The sequence below is a fragment of the Cupressus sempervirens genome, chromosome 11 (genome assembly GCF_028749045.1).
Source record: "Cupressus sempervirens isolate cs-2001-9-10 chromosome 11, ASM2874904v1, whole genome shotgun sequence".
Lineage (NCBI taxonomy): Eukaryota > Viridiplantae > Streptophyta > Pinopsida > Cupressales > Cupressaceae > Cupressus > Cupressus sempervirens.
Window position 1 is genome coordinate 184,738,874 of NC_143128.1, and position 20,347 is coordinate 184,759,220.

The 20,347-nt window shown below is 28.0% G+C and overlaps 1 pseudogene; it reads left to right on the forward strand.

Annotated features, from left to right (window-relative positions):
- Positions 1-10,298: 10,298 nt before the first annotated feature.
- Positions 10,299-11,002, forward strand: LOC149528814 (glycogen synthase kinase-3 homolog MsK-1 pseudogene; annotated as a pseudogene).
- The last annotated feature ends 9,345 nt before the right edge of the window (positions 11,003-20,347 follow it).

Here is a 20,347-nt window from a genome sequence, read left to right on the forward strand (position 1 = left end):
CGCTAGTGTTACTATTTTTGAGATTCTCCTCATAGAATCTCCTTCGCGATAGTCACTAGTGGTCCTCACTGCATCTGCCTACTATCACTAGTGCCACTATTTTTGAGATTCTCCTCATAGAATCTCCTTTGCGACAGTCACTAATGGTTCTCACTGTGTCTCCCTACTATCACTAGTGTCACTCTCTTCAAGATTCCCCTCATAGAATCTGTTTCGCAATAGTCACCAGTTGTTTCAGCTGTGTCTACCTACTGTTGCTAAGGTCATGTCTCCAGATTCCTTTATGGAAGATCTCTCTTGCGTCAGTCACCAGTCATCCTAGCTGTGTCTATCTACTGTCACTCAATCCTTCTTAGGTTCTTCATCATGAAGATTCCTCTTTGACCTTAGTCACCATTCATTCTGACTACGTTTTCCTACTATTGTCACCTTACTGAAGACATTTCTTTCAAACATGTTTTGGACACTAATACTTGACATCAATCCAAAAAATGAACTCAAAAATGATATACTTGTTTGGATATGCTGAGCTTTTTGTTTGTTTGCTTTGTTTTTGCTTTATCATATCTCCTCGATCAACTCGATGATGTCATCTTTGACTAGAGAAGTAATGACTAGGGCATGATCTTTTCTTTTCTTTCTGTTTGTGGTTTAGTTCCAATTAGTTGACATATTCCTATAAGAGGGGTGTCCACTATAAGAGCCTTCATCTTGTATTGGATGGTTGTGTGTACCTCAACTCCTTTTATATGAATACATCAATAATGTTGGTTCTTCTCCTTGTTTGTTGGAGTGAAATCTTCATGCTATAGTAAATACTAATACTCATCCTGCTAAGTGAACGTACGGGTCACTACGAGTATATCTAGCACACTTCTGTCTCAGGTTATGAATGCAAGGGTCATTGCAGATAGAATAACTGATGAATACTTAGCCTAAGAGGGATCTCTTGTGTGTCTAGCATGATTGCATGCAAGCAACATTCAGGTCATCCTAGCATTTATGCTATGATGCTTATGTTAACTTGCTACATTAAAAGGGACAAATGTTCTGGTCATTCTGGCTTCTTGTGCCTCGAATGTTTACATTTAATCCCAACAAATTAATAATGTATGTTATATTCATATTTCCATGATTGCAATGTTAGTGGGAATTGTATGGCTTTTGAGCTCTGTTCTATATCTAGTGATGATAAATATTGAGGCTTGGTAACCAAACCTAGGGTTGCATTTAGTATAGTCTTGCATTACATACTTCACTTGCATATGCAAATGATTCAATTGCAAAACTACTTCCATCCTTCATGATGAGGAATTATTGGCTTCTTCAAAGTATCATGTTTCTTCATGATGGCACAAATGATCGATTAACAACCCTCTTGGCTACTTTGACTGCTCTGAATCCATTTTCGAGATCAAATTCGACATCTGACACACCTAAGTGCTTCAAAAATGCATTTAAAAATTTTGGGGACCAACGCGATCAAACGCTTGTGCAGTCTACATTTTTCTAATGCTTTGGGATTCCTAAAATCCTTTCCACTCAATTCAATTCACTTGATTTCAAAATTCTCTTTTGATTGATCTGATCTCATTGTTATTCTGCTAAATCCTAGCTTTCTTCAGCATCTCATTATCTATTGCTTTACATCATATTTCTGGTTTGTCATCTTTCAATTTTGCTCCCAAGGGGGTAGAATGATTACATCATTGAACTAAATTTCAACTCATTTTGAGTCTCAATGCTTGGGGCATTTGGTTCCCATCTTATGTCCTTATCACTTGGGGCATCTCATCACTTAGGCATCTTACTCCCTCTTATCTAGCATCTTTTCTATCTATCTTATCTTTTCATCAAATTGATCAACCTTATAGTAGCTCTTCTCAGAGTTCGATGGATAGGTATTGGGATAGTCTAAACCCTGAGTCCTGAGGATCAAACCTTGTTCTGGGGATGATTCTATGACTCATTACTGGACCTTGTTATCTTTTATCAATCTTGGGTATCTAGGTGTTCTATCTAGATCCTTGAAGGTTAAGCTTCATTCTAGAGATAATCTTCTAAGTGCTATCAATCTCAGGTATCTAGGTGTTCTATCTAGATCCTTGAAGGTTAAGCTCCATTCTAGAGATAATCTTCTAAATGCTATCAATCTCAGGTATCTAGGTGTTCTATCTAGATCCTTGAAGGTTAAGCTTCATTCTGGAGATAATCTTCTAAATGCTATCAATCTCGGGTATCTAGGTGTTCTATCTAGATCCTTCAAGGTTAAGCTCCATTCTGGAGATAATCTTCTAAACGGTATCAATCTTGGGTATCTAGGTGTTCTATCTAGATCCCTTAAGATTAAGCTTCGTGCTGGAGATAATCCTTAAAAGCTCATCAATCTCAATTCAGGTATCTAGGTGTTCTATCTAGATCCCTTAGGTTTAAGCTTCATGCTGGAGATAATCCTTAAAAGCTTATCTGTTTCAATTCAGGTATCTAGGTGTTCTACTTGGATTCCTTAGGATTAAGCTTTGTGCTGGAGATAATCCTTAAAAGCTTGTCTCATCTAGGTATCTAGGTGTTCTATCTGGATCCCTTAGGATTAAGCTTCATGCTAGAGATAATCCTTAAAAGCTTATCAGTCTCAATTTAGGTATCTAGGTGTTCTATCTAGATCCCTTAGGATTAAGCTTCATGCTGGAGATAATCCTTAAAAGCTTGGTTCAACTTAGGTATCTAGGTGTTCTACCTGGATTCCTTAGGATTAAGCTTCGTGCTGGAGATGATCCTTAAAAGCTTATCTGTTTCAATTCAGGTATTTGAGTGTTCTACTTAGATTCCTTAGGATTAAGCTTCATGCTGGAGATAATCCTTAAAATCTCATCAATTGGTCTCTGTAGAATCAATTTCGAAACCAATCTCATTTTTTGATCTACGCATCATAGTTTCTAATTTTCTTTGAATTGAACATGCTAATTGCACATTCATTCAAAGAAGGGCAAAATGTAATACCCCAAAATTGGCTCATTGCCATGATACCAATTCTGGTCTATTTTTGTTAAAGTCCTATTTCAGTAGACATGTTCTTGATCTAACTCGCTACTTGACTTAATTGTCAGATGCAGAAGACCCTAATCTACATTCATCATATTTCTTATTTAATTCCTATAGTGTGTACTCATATTAGTCACATTAAACCTACTTGATTTAATTATAATTTAATTTAAAGTATTTATACTTTATTAAATTAAATTATATCCTAAGGCTAATGTACTATGGGATTAAATTTATTTAATTTAATAAATACCCCAAAATCTCATCCCAATTCTGGTCTATTTTTGTTAAAGTCTTATTTCATTAGACACATTCTTGATCTAACTCGCTACTTGACTTAATTGTCAGATGTAGAAAACCCTAATCTGCATTCATCATATTTCTTATTTAATTCCTATAGTACATACTCATATTAGTTGCATTAAACCTACTTGATTTAATTATAATTTAATTTAAAGTATTTATACTTTATTAAATTAAATTATCTCCTAAGGCTAATGTACTATGATATTAAATTTATTTAATTTAATAAATATGCCTATCTTGATTAATTAAATAATTTTCTTTAATTAAATAGAAATACCTTTCCCATTTAATTAAATAATTATATTTAATTAATCAAGATAGGCGTATTTATTAAATTAAATAAATTTAATCCCATAGTACATTAGCCTTAGGATATAATTTAATTTAATTAAAGTATAAATACTTAGTAATTAAATTAAATATTAATCAATAGGTTTAATGTGACTATTATGAGTAAATACTATAGGAATTAAATAATAAGCATGATGAATGCAGATTAGGGTTTTTTGCATCTGACAATTAAGTCAAGTAGCAAGTAGTAGAATAAGAATTTCCTATTAGAATAGGACTTAAGATTGATCAAAAATAGACCAAAATTGGTGATCATGGCAATGAGCCAATTTTGGGGTATTACACCATACACATACAGTATGGGGTAAGTATCCATAAGAAAACACATATGATAATAAATCATCTAACTAATCATCATCAATAATTGAAATCACTAAATAATCATCATGCATATATGAAATATAGAATACCAAATGATCTCATCATATAATAAACTGAATCTGAAACAATATCTGATAAGCTCAAAACAATACTACTAATAATCATCAACATAAAATTGGCCTAAAAGTGTTCGCCAATGATAACAGAAATGTGAACTAGGGACGGGCACTACACTTTTTCAAAATGTAATCTATCATCTATAGATCTGTGAAATCTCAAGATTTCAACATTTTTTAGAATTTCATGACATATATACTTTACTAGTTGAATCTTATTTCAAATTGATAGAGTTCTCAAAGAAAGTTGTGTTGAAAATAATGTTCTTAAGATGATAGAGACAAAACAGTACCATAGTTGTATGACATGGTAAACAACAACAACCAAGACAAATTTAATGCAAAATATTTAACTAGGAAGTAGAAATAGAAATTTCTTACTTCTTCCTTTAGCTAAATCTAGTTACAAAAATCTCAAAAATAGAATACATATTGATTACCTTACTATAGTCTACTGCAACCAATTAAACTCTTGCAACAACTACTTACTAAAACAACAATTGTTAGTCCACCAACCTATTGAACACTATGATTCTGACTCTCATTTAACCTCTAACATATATAATAAATGGAAGTTTCATATGTATTACAAGAATTTATAGTATCAAGGAACCAAATAAGTCACATTCTTTGCCATTACTTTGTCTTCTTGTACATAACTAATAAAACAATAATAGGCATTAGTAAAAAGATACCATGCCACAATCATAGTTATCATGTTGGTTAGAAAATCTTTCTGACATAATCACAATCACATTTAAAATTATTATGATAATTATATGGCTTTGTAAAATTTTCTCTTAATTGAACACTTGTCAACTCTATGCTTTTTTTGTATTGAGAGACCATTTTTATTCACTTAGACCATGATCAATAGTTCCAGATATAACTAAACCATAGTATATAACCATTCATGTATTTAACCAGCATAAAGAGCTACAAAAGTCTCATTCCATGCATCAAGAACTTGGCATACATTTAAATTTTATGTCCTAAAGAGAAAGCATCACTTATTTCAATAATAATTATATGAGTTTGTCATAAGTAGAGTTAAGATAAGAAAACCCTACAGTTGTGTTTCTCTAAAGCCTTTTGTCATGATAAAATTTATTCTTCAACCAAGAAATTGTCTATGGAGCTTTCTAATAATGGGAAAGTAACTAATTAGAGAATCTAGTTTGTTACTCAACCCCAATTGCCAAGCTCAAATTTAATTGGCACATTCAAGGAAACTAGGAATTAGGTCATAACAATTGGTTTTCCATTGTGTTCTTTGGGTTTTTACATTCGCACAATCTCTATCAAGTATCGTTGCAACTTTACCCAAACAACATAAAGACTCATCAAGTGTAAAGTCAAAGCATGCAAACAACATATGTATGGTCCCCAAACTTGTTGGGAATTGTAGGTCCCATCAAACATATTCAGTCATCTAAGAGCACATTGAAGAGAACTTATTATCTAATTAATATTTATTTCATTCTAATTTATTCAAATGGATTCTTTTTATGTGTGTCAATAATTCTCCTAATGTAAAGTAAAGAGACACTAAATCTAAGCATCATTAGCTTTCTTTGTAAACATAATTTGTTCACATCAATTCTTCAAAAATAGTGAAAATAGGACATTACTTTGAACCAATGAAAAAATGAGTTTTTAAATTTTTTCTAATCTAAATTTTTGTTATAAGTTTGACAATGACATGGTAGTTTTCTAAACACATCCTCCTTTATAATCTAGATAAATAGTTAATAGTTCAAATCAATGTTGTAAGCATACAACATATATGCATCTTTATTTTGATAGAATATGTCTTTGGAGGAGTTATAGATTATTAAAAGATATCTCCTAATATCTAGTATTTTTTATGGGTCAAGTACAACTAAATTTATTTAAAATTAAGTCTTGACATCAAATTAGAAAGATGATAGAATTTCCAAAAAATAGCAAAGTTTCATCATTTCATTGATACAAGATATTAGCCCTTATTAGACGAGATCTATCTATATGGTGTTTTTGGATTTGATTATGAATATAATTCATTTGTATACTCCCTTTGAGCTTCTCCTAGTCATTTCTCCCTACTCTCATCTTTTGTTCATCATGGCAGCTAAGCTTTTGTAGTGTTATATACTTTCCAACTATATTTCTACATGTTCTTTATCTTCTATGAGATAGTCTTGACCTTGTTAAATTTATAAGTTTCTTTTATTAGATTCACAAAAATTATTTTGAGCATATTTAGCATTATAGAATTATATTGTGTAAAACAAAGATTTGGTTGGACAAAATTTAGAGTTTCTAATGAACTCACTTTAACATGTTTCCAAGTGAAGACATTTAATTGATAGTTTATGATTGTAGTGAAATTAAACTCATTCTCCTACAACCATATGATATACCATATTGATTTTGACGAATTGGATCAAATTTTGATAAGGATGTGAGGCAATTAAAATCAAGCTCCATATAAATTATCCTTCACTAGTGGGAATGCTAGTTGTTATTGCTATGAATTTTAATGAATGAATTTTCATCAAATTTTTCCATCATGTAATTTATATATCTAGGTTGGTTTTAGGAGAAGAAGAAATATAATGAGAAATTTGTTGAGTTGAAGGCAAAGTATGAGAAGGCCATGACTAAGTACCAAAAGGTAATTAATCTCAAAAGTTGGACTAAGTAATGCATATTTTAGATGCGACACCTTACTAAAACTTTTAACATACAATTTATATGATAAGGATAGTGTAGTATCACAGGAAGCTAATGAACTTGATCTCAAAGCATGTGTTTCATTCCCTTGTTAGGAAGTGTGGGAATTCATGTACACTGTGAAGTCATATAATTCATGGTAATGAATACTTGATACACATATGAATATAAGTTGTATTTGTTAACTAGAAGCTTCAATAACTCACATGTGATTACTCTTCACTCTCAACCATAGCTTCACATTTTTTTCTCCCCTTTAAAAAATATTTTTGACCCATTTTTTTATGAACCATAGGCTCAATGATATACATGCTAAAGATTGGAAAAATGAAAGGATAGATTATATTATGACAAATATCCAATTGCATTTAAATTTTCTATCCGTGAATCCATCTTCAAAATTGAAAGAGTGTCAAGAAAATAAGCAAGAAAGCAGATGAACACATAGGTAAAAGGGTCATAGTTTACATACCTATTAGCATATACATAGGGTGGTATGGCTTAATATCACTTGAGTGATAAAATTTGATGTTGGAATTATTCATTATATGTTATTTATCTATTAGAATGGTTTTAGAGTGATTTTTTCATTATACAAGATAGGATGGCTTAATTTAGTTGTCATAAAAAGCTTGGGGGAGTGTTTCATCTTTAAGCCATAATGGCCCAAATTTGGTCTATAAACCCTTTGGACTTGGAAGGACATAAAACCCCAAGAGACTTTTCATGTCCTTTGAAATTTTAAACTTTACAATTCCTTGAGATGCATGGACAAGAAGATATAGAGGCAACTAGGGAGGAGTATGTTAGTTGCGGCAATTGCAACATTTGTTTCAATAACTAGGGATACCTTTGTTGAGGATAAAAAGATTATGCTTCAAAACACAACTTATGTTCTTATGGATCTCTATAAAGTGAGAGTAATGTTCATTGAAGCTATAAATTAGTATATACTAATCATAACTTCATTCTGTGAAATGAGAAGGAATTTTTTCTTGATGTGATAACTAGAACTTAGTATAGAAAACATTTCAAAATCTGTACACTATAGTTGTAAAGAAAGATTTCTTGTAGGCTATGAATGTGGGTGAGATTGGAATTTTGGAGATAGACTTCTAGAAACCATTAGGAAAGATCTAGATGGAAACATGGACATTATGAAGGAAAGTCAGTGAAGAAAGATTAAAGTGCAAGAGCATTGACAATATTAGTTAGCATGCTTCTTCCCTTGCATATGTAGGCTCCCTTGTTTTTTGTTTTGAGTCCTCTTAAATGTGTATTTACTATTTCATTGTGAATAAATTAAAAATTATATACATGTTAAGGACAACCAATTTATTAGAATATTGTAATATATCTTTAATGGGCATCTTAGTTTTTCTTTAGTTTATTAGGTAGTTTTTATTTCCATCTTTGAAAATCTATATGAGGATTTTTCATCTCCTCTATTCAATACAACTACAACAACATCGATTTACCAAAACACAATCATCTATTAGTTAGTGAAAAATTTGTAAAAATAAGAAGAAAGTTGAATTATTTGGCTCCTTTTCTAAACATTGAGCTGCATTTTTTCATGTTTACAAATAGAAAAGTGATGCTATCTAACTACAATCTTAGTTTGACTATTTATTTGGTTGTGCATTTTTCAATGTATTTCTATTTATCCTCAAGTTTATAAAATGGCTGAAATGACTATGTTGTGGGATGGTAAGTGAAATGGATTTGGAACTAAAGAAAGTGAATGTGGTTACTCATATTTTGCATTACTTGAATATTTTTCATAATAAATTTGTGTAAGTACTACACTATTTTCTTTTTGTATCATATTTGGATGGAGTAGTAATCTCCCTGAGTGGATCCATGGTTTTTTAAACATTATGTACATTTATTGTATATTTGTTGTATTTGAGAACAACATAATATTTTCATTTGATTTGAGTAAAATTAAACTCCACTCTTCTGATTAGTAAATTTTTCTAGTAGTTATGTTGCTCTTGAATATACTATGCGAGGTGATCTCACGTAAATGGGAGAAATTGTTAAATTTGGAATAGTTGCATTGGACGTTGTAAGTGGTAAATCCAACATGGATCTACACTACCCATCAGTGCACTTTATCTAGGGTTGGGCATGGCATCAATCTACTTCTAATTTGTTAAGTATGGGATTTTTTTTTTTAAACAATTGTTGAGAGAATTAACATAGCAGTGTTCGACCATTTGACCAAATAAATCTAACTTACTTATGAGCCCAATTGATTGCTTAATTTTAAAACTTGTTAAATTGAAAACCATTTTGACTACCATAGAACACTTTTGTAAAAAATATTGCTATATTTTAAGAAAAGCTTGTAAAAAAAGTCATCCATAAACAAGGCTAGTTGCAATCTATTTATTTTCCTAAAATTTTGAAGCGTTGATGTAAAATTTGAGTAATTATTTCTTTTTTATATTTAAAAAGTGTTTTGTATAAATATAAGTTAAAGAAAATAAAGAAATCATTATCTGTATAGATGTGCTACAAATCTATACTTTTTAAAATAATGTTATGTTAGTATATAATAATATTTCTACAAACTAGAAAAATTTAAATTATAATGTCTTCTTTTTAATATCTTAAAAACAAATTAATTAAACTTTTCATTTATTATTATGACTTCTCCTCTCTAATATTGATAATTAAACATTAGAAGAAGTTATATTTAGTTTATTATAATAAGAAAAATAAATGAATGTGTACCATAGATATATTGATCTCATTTTTATAGAAAATTTTCAATCATATGCTATGATAAGGTTTCTATTTTTGTTGATCTTTAAATTCCTCTCAACCTATTAAAAAGTGAAGCCATAAAACAAAAAACTATTAAGTTAAAGAGAAGCAAACATTGACCTTCTTCGTGCGATTATTAATTTGAGATGACTTCATAATTAAAATTAAGAATGATTAGAAATATTCTATCTTTATTCAAATTATATCTATTATAATAATTGAAGGATGCAATTTTAAAATATTTTTAGGAAAGAGATTATTAGTTTCAAAAAAATAGATATTTATATCTATAAGAAAAAAAAATTATATTTAAATAATTTCTAAACTTGTTTTTCATATGTTTTTCATCAAGATTTGATGTATATCAACACATTTCTAATTTTTAAAAGTTGATCATCAAATATGTCAAATAGTTAAAGCTATCATTGCCAGTATGGGATATGACATTTGTTAGTATTATGATATTCTGATATTATTCTAATATTCTTCTCATTTTCTATGCATTCTAGGTTTCACATTAGTCGTGTACCCTCAAACCTAAAAGTGAAAATAAAAGGAAAGTCAAATTTCATAACAAACTATCATGAGAAATCTTAATAAAAAACAACATAATAGTACCAAATATAACAAAGTGAAGATTCAATGTAATCAATACTACCAATATGTTTTGTCCATGATCATCTCCCCAAGGAGATGAAGATCAAATATGATAAGGCGAAGATTGGTGATAATGAAATAGCATCATATTTTGTGTGAACAGTACAAAAGTAGGTCACATAATTTCTAAAACTATTGGTGGTAGGGAAGGGCAACCTAGGTAGACCATCTGTTACATGGCAAAGTGAGTGCTAGGTATTGGGTCCTTTGGAATTGTTTAATAGGCTAAATGTTTCGAGATAGGGGAGACTATTTCCATTGAAAAGATCTTGCAAGACAAATGTTACAAGGACTAGGAGTTGAAGATAATGGGTTTCTTGGACCACCCAAAACCAAATGTAATGTCATTGAAGCATTGTTTCTTTTCCATGACAGACAATGATCAATTGTGTTTAAAACATTATAGTTGGGTGAATTAGAGGATATAAATTTGTATACATATTAGATCTATAGGTCATTACCCTCTATTCATGGACTTGGGATAAGTTATAGACATAAACCCAAAAATATTATGGCGAATCTACAAATTCGTCAAGTTAAGCTCTGTAACTTTAGAAGTGCTAAAACTCTAGTCAACGGTGGACCTAATATACCTTATATTTTCTCCTGGTAATATTGAGCTCATGGGCTCATTTTTGGTGGCATGGAGTATAGTATATACAACTGCCACTAACATGAGGTCAACAGGTTGTGTCCTTCCCAAACTTCTCTTGGGTTGAGGTCACAAAATCTATCAAAAAATGGGCAGGTTGTTAGTTATTGTGATCAATATTCCAAAAGAAATTAAAACATGTATTCCTTCAATGTAATATGTGCATTATGGTCTAAACATAGCCCACAAGAATGTTCATTCACTTGATGCCACACTAAAAAATTTCCTGCCTTTCTAGGTAATGAATGCTAAGTTGGAAGTCTTTGATGTCTTATAGTTTTGTCTTGTAAGATCTTATAGATTTGTCTTTTGTTGCAAGGAATCAAAAGATAATGAAGAAACTTGTACCATATTATTTAATTTTTCTAAAATTATTTAGATTATTTTTTTCTAATTTTTTTATTCAAAATTCTTCTTTTTCTCTTGATTTGTATTATGACAACTAATAACATTTCAAGTAATTCATCATTCCAAAAGGGAAGCAAACCTTGACCTTCTTGGTGAGATTATGAAGATAATTAGAGATGACTTCATGATTAAGAATGATTAGAATTGTTGTATCTTTATTCAAATTATATCTATTATAATAATTGAAGGAGGCAACTTTAAAATATTTTTAGGGAAGAGATTTTTAGTTTTGAAAAATATAGATATTTATATATATAAGAAAAAGTATTTATATTTAAATAATTTCTAGACTTATTTTCATATGTTTTTCATCAAAATTTGATGTATATCAACATATTTCCAAATTTTCAAAGTTGATCATCAAATATGTCAAATAGTCAAAACTTACTACTAACACTATGAAATAAAGTTAAATATCATTTAATACATTTTATCTAAGTATTCTATTTATTAGTTGCCTTCATCTAAATAGTTATATTTGACTAGTCAACCAACTAATGAACATAGATTATTATTATTTTTTATATAGTAACATTATAATTTATGATTAATTTATTAATTTATTATTTATAAGACTAATTTATATTTAAATTACTTTTCATCATAATATTAAATTTTAAGTTAAATTTCAATCATTTTTTTAAGAGCCATCTTTCTTACCAAAAATATTATAACTCACAAAATGGAAAATAATTTTACTCCTTGCTTGAATCAATCATAAATCATAGATTTTAAAGTTTCTTATATAAAAAAAGTTATAAAATATAAGTTTATGTGTATTAAACTTTAATACTTTATGTTCATTGACTTGGCAGGTTGACTGGTCAAATAGAATGAATTGTGCCTCACTAGAAGGATCAATTTAAATATAATGTGAGAAACTTAAACTAGCGAGTGTGTCTCCCATTGAAAATGAAAATATGAGGAAGTCATCACACTAATACAATCATAACTATAATTACCAAAACTAGGGATGTAGACACTAGGAAATATTAATGAAGCTTAGGTTGGCCAAGACCATGTCTGTCATTGTTGACATGGCATCCGACAGGTTGTTAGTTATTGTGATTACTATTCCAAAAGAAATTAAAACATGTATTCCTTGACTGTAATATGTGCATTGTGGTCTAAACATAGCCCACAAGAATGTGGATTCACTTGATGCCACATTAAAATATTCCCTACCTTTGTAGAAAATGAATGCCAAGTTGGAAGCCTTCAGTGTCTTATAGTTTTGTCTTGTAAGATCTTATAGTCTTCTCTTTTGTTGCACGAAATCAAAAGATAATGAAGAAACTTGTACCATATTGTTTAATTTTTCTAAAATTATTTAGATTCTTTTTTCTAATTTTTTTATTTAAAATTCTTTTTTTTTTCTTGCTTTGTATTATGACAACTAATAACATTTTAAGTAATTCATCATTCTAAAAACCTTGACCTTCTTGGTGAGATTATGAAGATAATTAGAGATGACTTCATCATTAAGAATGATTAGAATTGTTCTATCTTTATTCAAATTAAATCTATTATAATAATTGAAGGAGGCAACTTTAAAATATTAATAGAGAAGAGATTTTTAGTTTTGAAAAAATAGATATTTATATATGTAAGAAAAAGTATTTATATTTAAATAATTTCTAGACTTATTTTCATATGTTTTTCATCAAAATTTGATGTATATCAACACATTTCCAAACTTTCAAAGTTGATCATCAAATATGTCAAATAGTCAAAACTTACTATTGACACTAATTGAAATAAAGTTAAACATCATTTAATACATTTTATCTAAGTATTATATTTATTAGTTGCCTTCGTCCAATTAGTTCTATTTGACTAGTCAACAAGCCAATGAACATAGATTATAAATTTTTTATTTATAGTAACATTATAATTTATGATTAATTTATTATTTATAAGCTTAATTTATATTTGAATTACTTTTCATCAAAAAATTAAATTTTAAGTTAAATTTCAATCATTGTTTTAAGAGCTATCTTTTTACCAGAAATATTATAACTCACAAAATGAAAATTAATTTTACTCCTTGCTTGAATCAATCATAAATCACAGATTTTAAAGTTTCTATAAAAAAAAATTCATATAAGTTTATGTGTACTAAAATTCAATACTCTATATTCATTGACTTGGCTGGTGGACTGGTCAAATAGAACTAATTGTGCCTCACTAGAAGGATCAATTTAAATACAATGTGAGAAACTTAAACTAGTGAGTGTGTCTCCCATTGAAAATGAAAATATGAGTAAGCTATCACAGAAATAAAATCATAACTATAATTACCAAAACTAGGGATGCAAACACTAGGAAATATTCATGAAGCTTAGGTAGGCCAAGACCATGTATGTCCATGTTGCCATGGCATCCAACAGGTTGTTAGTTATTGCGACTAGTATTCCAAAAGAAATTAAAACATGTATTCATTCACTATAATATGTACATTGTGGTCTAAACATAACCCACAAGAGTGTTCATTCACTTGATGCCACACAAAAAATTCATGCCTTTGTAAGTAATGAATGGCAAGTTGGAGGCCTTCTGTGTCTTATAGTTTTGTCTTGTAAGATATTATAGTTTTGTCTTTTGTTGTAGGGAATCAAAAGATAATGAAGAATCTTGTACCATAATTTTTTTGAAATTATTTAGATTTTTTTTTTCTAATTTTTTAATTCAAAAATCATTTTTTTCTTTCTTTGTATTATGACAACTTATAAGATTTTAAGTAATTCATCATTCTGAAATTCAAAATTAATTGAAACAAGTGATCAGGGAGAGCAAGAGTCCCTGCTTTCTACTAGAGTGGAAATAATGTTTAAATGTTGAATATAATTTTTTAATTGAGGAAAAGAGAGGGGAAGTTGAGTTAATGACAATGCAAAAGAGAAGAAGTATCATATTGACATTTCTTTATGACACTAAAATATGTTCCTTTCATATCAAGGGAACAACTATCAAATAGTTGGTGAGAGAATTAATATAACAGAGTTTGACCATTTGACCAAATAAATTTGACTTACTTGTGAGCCTAATTGGTTGTTTGATTTTAAACTTGTTAATTGTACAAGGCTAATTGAAAACCATTTTGATTACCATAGAACACTTTTGTAGAAAATATGAAAGAAAAAGTATTTATATTTGAATAATTTCTAGACTTATTTTTCATATGTTTTTCATCAAATTTTGATGTATATCAACACATTTTCAAATTTTCAACGTTGATCATCAAATATTTCAAATAATCAAAACTTCATTATTAACACTTATTTAAATAAAGATAAATATGATTGTAATACATTGTATCTAAGTATTATATTTATTAGTTGCCTCTGTCCAATTAGTTATATTTGACTAGTCAACCAACCAACAAACATAGATTATAATTATTTCATATATTGTAACATTATAATTTATGATTAATTTATTAATTTATTATTTATAAGCTTAATTTATATTTGAATTAATTTTTGTTAGAATATTAAATTTTAAATTAAGTTTCAAGCATTGTTTTAAGAGTCATCTTTCTTATAACAAATATTATAACTCACAAAATGAAAAATAATTTTACTCCTTGCTCTAATCAATCATAAATCACAAATTTTAAAGTTTATATAAAAATATCTAGTCATAAATTATAAAGTTTATGTGCATTAAAATTTAATACTCTATGTTCATTGACTTGGTTGGTTGACTAGTCAAATAAAACTAATTGTGTCTCACCAGAAGGATCAATTTAAATATAACGTGAAAAACTTAAATTGATAATGTGAAAAACTTAAATTAGTGAGTGTGTCTCCCATTGAAAATGAAAATACGAGAAAGCTACAAAGGAATAAAATCATAACTATAATTACCAAAACCAGGGATGTAGAAACTGGGAAATATTATTGAAATTTGGGTCAGCCAAGGCTATGTTTGTCCATGTTGCCATGGCATCTGATAGGCTACTACTTATTGTGATTGATATTACAAAAGTAATTAAAACATGTATTCCTTCACTGTAATATGTACATTGTGGACTAAACATAGCCCACAAGAGTGTTCCTTCACTTGATGTCATACTGAAAAATTTCCTGCCTATGTAAGTAATGAATGCCAAGTTAGAAGACTTTGGTGTCTTATAGTTTTGTCTTAAGTTGCAAGGAATCAAAAGATAATGAAGAAACTAGTAACATATTGTTTTAATTTTTATAAAATTATTTAGATTTTGTTTTCCTAATTTTTCAATTCAAAATTCATTTTCTTTCCTGCCTAAACTAATAATTGTATCTTTATTCAAATTATATCTATTATAATAATTGAAGGAGACAACTATAAAATATTTTTAGGAAAGAGATTTTCAGTTCGAAAAAATAGATATTTATATATATAAGAAAATGTATTTATATTTAAATAATTTGTAGACTTATTTTTCATATAGTCAAATAGTTAGAACATTATAATTTATAATTAATTGTGGATTAGTATTCCAAAAGAAATTAAAACATTTATTCCTTCACTGTAATATGTACACTATGGACTAAACACTTTCACATCAAGGCTCCACTACAATTGATTCATTATGGTGATAAAAATATATATATATATATATATATATATATATATATATATATATATATATATATATATATATATATATATATATATATATATATATATATATATATATATATATATATATATATATATGAGACCACAAAGAGACATCATGATATGAGCAAGTAATTATAAGGAAAAAATTAAGATATTAGGGTGTTAGACATTATCAAGATATGGAGGAACAATCAACAATACAATCATAGAACCTAACATCTAAGTTTCCGAACAAAGAGATATCAGGGTGTTAGGCACTACCAAGATGGACTCTCAAGATGTTTTTTATTGATGTCTCACATTTAATGGTGGCATGATAGGAGTTAGCTATGCAGCCAACCAATTTTCATGTCCCAATGCGATGCATAACTCTTCTATGCATACCATCCAAACTACATTGAGGCTAATATACTGTAGTCTAGCACCTCTTACTACAAGTCGCAAATGGAAATTTTCATTATGAATTTGGAAATTATGTTAAGTTGAAATATTATTATTTATTTAATAGTTTAAAATATTTAAGTTATTTTATTAGGTCTAAAATATTTATTCTTCAAATAAATTGTGATTTTTTTTGAAACAATATGAAATAGTTTATTGATTACAACATTATATTATATTTTTATTTTTTAACTAAACTATTTTTTGAATTGTTTTAAATAGTTTGATTCAAATTGAAAAATGTATTATTTTTTATTTGAATTAGTTTGTTGTTTTTCAATTTAAAACAATACATATATAGACTTTACTTATTGAATTTTATTCTAGTAATTAATTTTCAAGGATTTTTGTTTTATAAAAAATAAATTGTAACAGTGAATTTTTTTAATGAATTCTATCATTCTACAACTTCAATTAATATTTCAACTTTAATTGTATTTATGAACTTATTATATTTTATTAAGTTGTTTTATAGAATTATAGTCAAATGAAATTATTTAAGCTTGATTATATTTTAAGTATTAAAAAATCATCATTTCAAAAGGAAAATTGTACTAACCTTAGGTCTCACCTATAGCTTAATACAATTTTCTCTTTTTAGACGGATGGATTTTTTTTAAAATAAGTATAGAAAATCATCTATCTTAAATAAATTTTATATTAACTCTAAGTGAAAGAAAAAACAAATGTATACTAATTCTATACTAACTAATATCAACAAATTTAAAACAGAATGAAATTATTTACATTATTAATAAATTCAATAATTAAAAGAAATTAGCATTCACTACTTACAAAATTATGTATATTTGTACTCTATTTAGAATTTCATTTTACATATTTAATTTGTTTATTCTATTTTTTTAAAATTATTCCTATTTTTAAAATCAATAATCTTATATTAAATTTTTAATAAAACAAATACAAGTTGATATATTAATTTAAAACTATACTTTAAATTAGTTAAATCATAATAAATAAAATTTAAAATACATTCAAAAGTTTATATATTTAATTTTTTCAATCTAATAAAATAATATATTTTTAAAATTGATTCAAATTACTTTAACATATTTAAGAAGGAATACAACTAGAGAATAATTTGGTTTAATAAAATATAATATAATATAATAAATTAAAAATTATAGTTAAAAATTAAATATTATGAATAAGCCATTTATCTTAAATAATTTTGTGCACTTTGACAAACCTATTTCTTTTAACTTGTCTAGAAGTGGTTTAAATTTGAGATAAAAAAATAAAATAATAAGTTGATGATTTTGAGTTTAACTAGCATGAGACAGGCAATGTAGAATGCATGTATGTTATGCATGACTAATCAATATCTTTTAAATACAAAGAAGTTTCTTAACACATAGAATGGGTGTCAAATGGTTAAATAAACTATTAATCACATCTTAGTGTGCAATAGGTATGTCATAATTATTTGTAGTATAGGAATTTTACTAATTTTTGAATAAAATCCTCTATGTAAATGTTTTTCAAAAAGTATTGATTGTTACATTAACATAAATGAGTCTTTGATTCGAATTGTTTCACTATTTTTAAATAGAAATTTTTTTTCAATGCAAATCTAAATTTTGACTATGTAATAAATGAGTCATTAACCCATATTTTATAGAAATAGTATGTTGATTTAACCAATACAAAAAATAATGATATTAGTATAACAAGTAGAAATTGTATTTCCAAGCACACCTTGAACAATTTCAATAGTGAGCTCAATAAGGGGAAAAATATATCTTGTTGTAGGAGGTAATAGCTTTTTTTCTAGCATTAGACACTCTAGTTTAATGATCTCTAACCCTTTTATCTTAAGTCATATTCTTTTGGATTTATATATTTTCCTATACCAAAAAAGGGTATTCTTCTCTTTATTTTCATGTTCATTAATACCTCTCTTATATCTTTCTATCCATATTATTTAGTGGTATCTATACATTGATCAAAATTCTTCTTCAATCAGTATTGAGTATATCCATTTCCTTAATCCTTGCTCCTCTTAGTATATTTTCCTTGACTTTTCATACAAAATTTAATAAAATTAAGTCATCATTTGGTAAGCCTAAACTCTAGTTCCCAACAATTCAACATTATTTAGACCACCATAGATTTTTCTAACCAATAAAAACTTATTATGCAATAACCAAGTCATTCTATGTTGATAGAGATATTTTACTATGTTCGTTTAGTCACTTTTTTGACTAATCATAATATGATGCATCTTACACACCATACCACTTTAAGTAAGTAGAAAATTATCTTTTGATGTGATTAAACTTAATAATGTTCATTTCCAAGAAATCCTTAAAGATGCCTTTGTAAAAATATACATAATGACCAATCAAAAGGCATACACATCCAAGAAACCGCTATGCTTAGTATAGTTGCCTTTATCCACACCCAAGAAAATTATATCTTGTTTTAGACCTTGAAAAGTTCTAGGATTATAGCCAAATAGATTAAGATTGCACCTTCAATTATTAGTGACTTTCTTTCATGGACCACACTCACTAATGAATTATGTTATCATTGGTAAGATTATCCATGTCCTTAGTCTGATGAATCACATTAGCAATTCAAAAAGATTCTTGAGTTGAGCCATGATGTCTACATAAAATCCAAAATTCTAATAGGTATTTCGGTTTATTCCTATTAAATTAAAAAATAAAGAGACTAATAATGAAAGAATGTGATTGCACTAGAAGGCAAGTAGGTGTAAATTTTTTATGCCTGAATATAAAATAAGATACAAATGATTTGAAGTATTAATAGATAAAATTGTGTTAGTGTTAATTTTCTTGTACTAGTACAAGTAATAAATGAAGGTATTAAAAAGATAAGAGCTAAAAATCAAAAAATTAAGAAAATTCAATATTCATGCAAAATTTAATTGTAAGAAATTAAAAGAAAAATAGTGAAATCTAAGTAGGGTCAAGAGATCCCCAATACTACCCCCAAAATGTATTCCAAAAATAAGTTACATGATAAAACACTCCCTCATTCAATTTTAAATAATATTTTCCCCATAACATAAATTTAGAACCAATGTACTCTTATACAACAGAAATGTGATCATATTATTTTGGTAGCTCCTTCAAAAAAAGAAAATGTCTAGTAAATTAAGAGTGGGTAAGATTGTAAATAAGCTAATAAACATCTATAAAACCTCCAAGAAAGTCTCTAAAAGTTCCTAGATTTCCAAACAAAAATCTGATGGTGCAATCCATCAAATCCATGCAATCTCTATTTGTTGTTGTAATGAGACATAACATGCAACTAACAAGATTAAAACTAAAAGGAAAAGCTGAGTCCCATTCTGCACTAAATATCATCTTCTTCATCACTTTTATCAACACTTCATTGGAGGAGGCCTTGTTAGACAAGGCTTCTTAAATTTAAAAAACTAAAAACTAAAAAAAACTAAATTAAAGAACTTTAAAAATAAATAGGAAATATTATTTTGAAAAATGGAAAATACTTAACAAGTTGAGAGGGGAGATCTTAAATATAGCTAACAAACTTGTCACATACCTTAGTTTCTGAATCTTGCAGAGAGATAAACGATGGTGTGATCCATCAAATGTAACCACCTTCTACCCAATATTGTGGGAAAACACAATTCTCCAATTATAACATTAAACGCAAATGAAAAGTAAATTCTCACTTCCATTCCATGTAACACTTCCTCTTTTGCATCACTTTGTATCAACATAAGTTTCGTCTCTTGCCCTCATCTCATCCTTTGGAAAAGGTAGCCATAACTCATTCAGTTGTAAGATAATTCTAGACCAAACATATGTGAAGGATGATGCTTCAAATATTAAGAACTTCCCCCTTGCAGTATCTTTCCTATAAGATTATTATATGATAGATTCAAGTAACTTGTCTAAAAGATTGTAATTTAGTAGGAATGACTCCCCATAGGTTTTTT